Source organism: Miscanthus floridulus, chromosome 6 (assembly GCF_019320115.1).
Source record: "Miscanthus floridulus cultivar M001 chromosome 6, ASM1932011v1, whole genome shotgun sequence".
Lineage (NCBI taxonomy): Eukaryota > Viridiplantae > Streptophyta > Magnoliopsida > Poales > Poaceae > Miscanthus > Miscanthus floridulus.
Window position 1 is genome coordinate 94,411,496 of NC_089585.1, and position 6,263 is coordinate 94,417,758.

Consider the following 6,263-nt stretch of genomic DNA (forward strand, 5'->3'; position numbering starts at 1 on the left):
AAGCCTGGATCAGATACGAGTCAGATTTGGCTGAATACGACAAAAGAAAATCACAACAAGAAGTCGAAGAAAGACGCACGGTGAATACGCCTTACGACAAGATTCGAGAAGCATTAGAAGAACTCAGGGCAACTTCACATCACGGAGAGAAGTATGAACAGCTCCAGGACTTGCTCCGGTCGACGATCCCGAGAACGCATGAAGAAAGAGCCCGATCGAGACTACCCGCCAGATCAACAACCCACAAGCAAGAAGATCAAAATCAAAGGAAGTCCGCTTTCGAAAGACTTGGGCCAGGAGGAAGCCATAACGGAGAAAGTAGGAAGGAACATAATCAAGGCCACCAATTTGAACAACCATGAAAGACCAGGAGTAGGGTGCCTATTCAGATAGCCTCGTAGAGTTATTTCCATCAAAACGACAGTTGGCCAGAAGGAGGTGTCAAATCCGAATTCAAAGAAACCAGAACACACGACAGATTCCCCTGTTTCACGAATAGGCTTGCATTGGTGCGATTACCTCATAAATTCAAACCGTCTAACCACTCTAAGTATGATGGCAAAACTGAACCAAGGCAATGGCTCAGAATATATTCACAATCAATTGAACTAGCCGGAGGAGATGACGATATCAAGACCCTGTTCTTTCCCATGGCACTAGAAGCTATGCCCCTCCAATGGTTCGACAAATTAAATCTAGGATCTATCAGAAATTGGGAAGACTTGCAAAGAGCTTTTTGTGAAAATTTCACGGGTATCATCACACACCCGATCACTCATGCAGAACTGAAAGGGCTCAAGCAAAAGGGAGGCGAAAGTCTCAGAAATTACTATCGACGATTCGGCGAACTGCGGGCTCAAGTGTACGACATCACCAAACGAGAAGTGATTGAAGCTTTCTCTCATAGAATCATGGCTAGATGGCAATTTCAAGACTTCTGCAAAGAAAATCCAAGAAACAATGAAGAATTCAGATGAACAGTAGAAAAGATGATTACTGCGGAAGAAAAAACACGAGAGAGGTTCCTGGATAGAAGCAACCAGGACAACCCGGACAAGCAAAATCATCGAAATAGCAGACATCAAGAAAGAAAACATAGACCAGACAATACTATGGCAATGGCCGACAAATCAAAGAAATTTTCCAAACCCAGAAGATACGATGACATTGAAAGCATACGATGCCCATTGCACCCTAATGGGAGACACACCATCAGAAATTGCTACACTTTCAATGATCGATACATAAGAAAAGATAGTAAGGAGAACACCAAAGAGAACAATCAGAAAAAAATGAAGACAACCACGAGGACAAAGGATTCCAAAAACCCAGGGGAACGGTAGCATTGATCTTCTCAGGGGCTCCAGATTGCAGAAGCAAACATCAAGAAAAACTTGCACTATGGACTATCATGACAGCAGAACTGGCTACACCAAGATATCTCAATTGGTCACAGTATCCTATCCAATTTACCTGAGAAGACCAATGGACTAGCGTGGGAAACGCAGGCCATTATCCACTGGTTCTAGATCCAACTATTGCTGGTATGACTGTCACCAAAGTATTAATCGACAGGGGAGCCGGACTCAACATCATCTTTTCGGAAACACTAAGGAAGATGGGACTACAACTCGCCAGGATGATCACACCAACAAGCACACCTTTTTACAGAATAGTACCCGGCAAAGCAGCCATGCCACTCGGACAAATTACTCTACCATTCACTTTTGGAACACCCTCAAACTACCGTATGGAATTCATCAAATTTGAGGTGGCGAACTTTGAGTCATCATACCACGCAATTCTTGGATGACCGGCACTAGAAAAATTCATGGCGATACCGCATTACCCGTATTTGCTGCTCAAGATGCCGAGACCTAATGGAGTACTTTCCCTTCTAAGTGACTTGAAACGCGCTTTTGACTGCGATGTTCAAGCAATCCAGATTGCAGCTAGAGCACAAGATGACCAAAGTAGAAAAGAAATAGCCACAATTGCTGCAGAGATAAGCCAAGAAGAATTAGAAATACCAGCTAAAAAGCCCAGCATCATCACGCCACCAAAAGAAGCCGACGTCAAGCAGATCGACCTGGGTACTGGCGATACCTCCAAGACAGCAACCATCAGTGCTCACCTCTCGGCAAAATAGGAACTCGCGCTCACCAACTTTCTTTGGGACAACAAAGATATCTTCGCTTGGAAGCCGGCCGACATGCCAGGTGTCCCAAGAGAGTTGGCTGAGCACAGAATTGATGTTAATGAAAGCTCCAAGCCTATAAAGCAATGGCTACGACGATTCTCACCCGACAAAAAGGCAGCGATTAAAAAGAAAATCACAAAACTGATGGTAGCCGGATTCATCAGAGAAATCCTTCATCCAGACTGGCTAGCAAACCCGGTCCTTGTGCAGAAGAAGAACACGGACGAGTGGTGCATGTGCGTCGACTATACAGATCTCAACAAACATTGCCCAAAAGATCCGTTCGGGCTACCACGCATTGACCAGATAGTTGACTCAACAGTAGGGTCTGCACTATTATCCTTTCTCGATTGCTACTCAGGGTATCACCAGATCGCATTAAAAGAACAAGACCAGAGCAAGACATCTTTCATTACTCCGTTCGGTGCTTACTGTTACAAGACCATGTCGTTTGGACTAAAGAACGCTGGCGCCACATACCAAAGAGCTATTCAAACTTGCCTTGGGGATCAAATCGGTGAAAATGTAGAAGCATACGTGGATGATGTAGTGGTGAAAACAAAGAACCCAGACACTCTGATTGAAGATTTAAAGCAAACCTTCGAAAACTTGAAGAGATGGAGATGGAAGTTGAACCCAAATAAATGTGTATTCGGGGTTCCCTCAGGACAACTACTCGGATTTTTGGTCAGTCAGCGTAGGATTGAAGCCAGCACCAAGCAAATTCGAGCTATAACAGAAATGGGCCCACCCAGAAACTTCAAAGATGTGCAAAAGCTAACGGGCTGCATGGCGGCACTCAATCGCTTCATTTCAAGGCTCAGTGAAAAAGGACTACCTTTCTTTAAACTACTAAAGAAGACAGATAAGTTTGAATGGACAGAAGAAGCCAATGAAGCTTTCAAGAAACTTAAGGCATACCTCACATCCTCACCAATTCTCACACCTCCAAGGAAAGACGAAGATATGATGCTATACATTGCGGCGACCACTACGGTAGTCAGCACGGCAATAATCGTAGAAAGAGAAGAAGAGGGACGCGTGTATAAAGTACAGCGACCCGTATACTACATCAGCGAAGTATTATCTGAATCAAAAATATGGTACCCACATGTGCAAAAACTACTCTACGCCCTATTGATCACTTCGCGTAAGCTTCGCCACTATTTCGAAAGCCACCAGATCACAGTAGTGACAGACTTCCTGCTCGGAGATATCTTACACAACAGAGATGCGATAGGACGCATATCAAAGTGGGCAGTTGAACTCGGAGCTCTTAACATCGATTTCACCCCGTGGAAAGCAATCAAATCTCAAGCCCTTGCCGATTTCGTGGCCGAGTGGATAGAGATTCAACAGCCTTTATCAGATACAATTCTTGACCACTGGAAGATGTACTTTGATGGGTCACTCAAACTAGGCGGAGCTGGTGCAGGCGTTCTCCTCATTTCTCCAGAAGGAAAACAACTCAAGTACGTCCTTCAGATATTATGGCAAGCTACAAATAACGAAGCAGAATATGAAGCCCTCATCCATGGGCTACGAGTGGCAATTACCCTCGAAATAAAGAGATTACTCATATATGGCGATTCAGCAGTAGTCATCAACCAAGTAAACAAAGATTGGGATTACACAAAAGAAAACATGGGTGCTTACTGTGCTGAAATACGGAAACTTGAAAAACATTTCCAAGGATTAGAAATTTTACACATCCTGCGCGACTCCAACATTGCAGCAGATGTCCTTGCCAAGCTCGGGTCAGACAGAGCGAAGGTTCCACCCGGCGTATTCATAGAAGAGCTATCAGTTCCCTCTATCAAACAACCCGGTGAAACAACCCATGAAATTCAAGCTAAAGGCGTTCAGATCTTGGTAATCAACACTTCATGGAGCCAAGTTTTCATCGACTATATCAAAGAAAATAAATTGCCAGTAGATAAAGCAGAAGCCACCCAAGTTGTTCACAGAAGCAAAAACTACGTTCTAGTAGGAGATAGACTTTACAGAAGAGCATCATCATCAGGAGTACTCCTAAAATGTGTCTCATTTGAAGAAGGCAAAGAGATCCTAGACGAAATACACTCAGGTTGCTGTGGAAATCATGCCGCTTCAAGGACACTGGTTGGCAAAGCATTTCGCACCGGATTCTACTGGCCAACCGCTTTGAAAGACGCAGAAGAACTTGTTAGAAAATGCAAAGGTTGCCAAATGTTTGCAAGACAAGCCCATGTACCAGCTCACAATCTTATCTGCATCCCACCCGCTTGGCCTTTTTCCTGCTGGGGGCTGGATCAAGTAGGACCCCTAAAGAAAGCAAAAGGCGGCTTTGAGTACATCTTTATAGCAATCGACAAGTTCACCAAGTGGATTGAATACAAACCACTCGCGAAATACAGCGCAACCAAAGCAGTCGAGTTCATCCAAGACATTACGCACCGCTTCGGCATGCCCAATCGAATCATCACAAATCTAGGATCCCCCTTCATAGCTACAGAATTCAAAAGCTGGGCACAAGACTGTGGTTTCAGTATAGACTATGCGTCTGTTGCACATCCAGAAGCCAACGGACAAGTAGAAAGGGCTAATGGACTCATACTAGCCGGATTAAAATCAAGGTTATATGAAGAACTAGTGGACTATTGGTCCAAATGGATTGAAGAATTACCGAAAGTAGTATGGGGGCTACGAACTCAAAAAAGTAGAGCAACAGGCTACTCACCCTTCTTCCTAGTTTACGGGTCAGAGGCCGTACTGCCTGCCAACTTGATCTGGACATCACCAAAGATAGAACAATACGATGAAGGAGAAGTAGAACACACAAGAAGATTAGAACTCGACAGCTCAGAAGAAGTCAGAGTAAACGCTACCCTCCAATCAGCCAGATATCTACAAGGCTTAAGACGACACTACAACAAGAGTACCCATCCTCGAGAATTACAAGTCGGAGACTTAGTACTAAGAAGGATACAAAAGACTGACGGACGACATAAGCTGCTCAGTCCATGGGAAGGTCCGTTCATTGTCACAAAAGTCACCGGACCAGGCACATACAAGTTAATAACCGAAGATGGAAGAGAAGTCAGTAATACATGGCACATCAGCCAGCTAAGAAGATTCTACGCGTAAAAACAACTCAAGAAAAACAGATATGCAAGCCACAAGGAACCAACGTTCACAATCAACAAAGGACAATATTCTTCGACAACATATGTATTACTTTATATTCATGATCAATAAAGACGATATTCATCCACAGCATGTCTTGTCATGACTTTCAACGAGTTGTTTTCACAAAATAACTAAAAACACGCTTGAGCCCGCCGATGAGGGTAGCTAAAAGCTAACACCTAAAACTAGTCGACCGAAATTGAGCTTCAAAAGACCCTCCAGCTCTTCGTTCCGAAAAGCAAGAGGCTCGGGGGCTACATCTAGATAGGAATACTTTTTCCTCAGAAAAGCACAAGCGCCACTCAAAAAAGCACTCGGATGCCGAAGTTTGTCAAAGCAACATTCCATGCCGAGTCGTTTTACATAGCGCAGACGAAAGGTTGTCAACAGAAAGTCATAGCGCGAACAAAGCACTCGATGGGTCACAAAAGAGGAAGAAAAGAAAAGTACTCGACAAATCGAGGGATTTCGTTAGGATAACGCACAGAGTTGTTTACAGAGCAGAGATGAAAACGGGACAAAGTACTCAGCAAGCCAAGTAACTCCGACCACACCTGAGCAAAGAATACATCAACGAAAATAAAGAATCTTCATTTGAAGAGGAGTATAGTATTACAAGAGGCTGGTCATTTGGATCAGGCATTATCATCAGGAAGGGAAATATCAATATTAAGACTGTCTACAACCCTACTGGCTAAATCTTCGACCTCAGGCTCCATCCTCTCAACGGCATCAAGGTATTCTTGACTATCAGCTTCCTTCGCTATCTTGGACAGAGGCGCCTCTAGAGCAAGGACCCGGACCTGGGCCAGCACATTCTTGGTACATACTTGAGCGCACTTCTTCGCGAACTCTTGGAAGCGAGTCGGAATCTGAGGAATGAACTGAGCCCAAG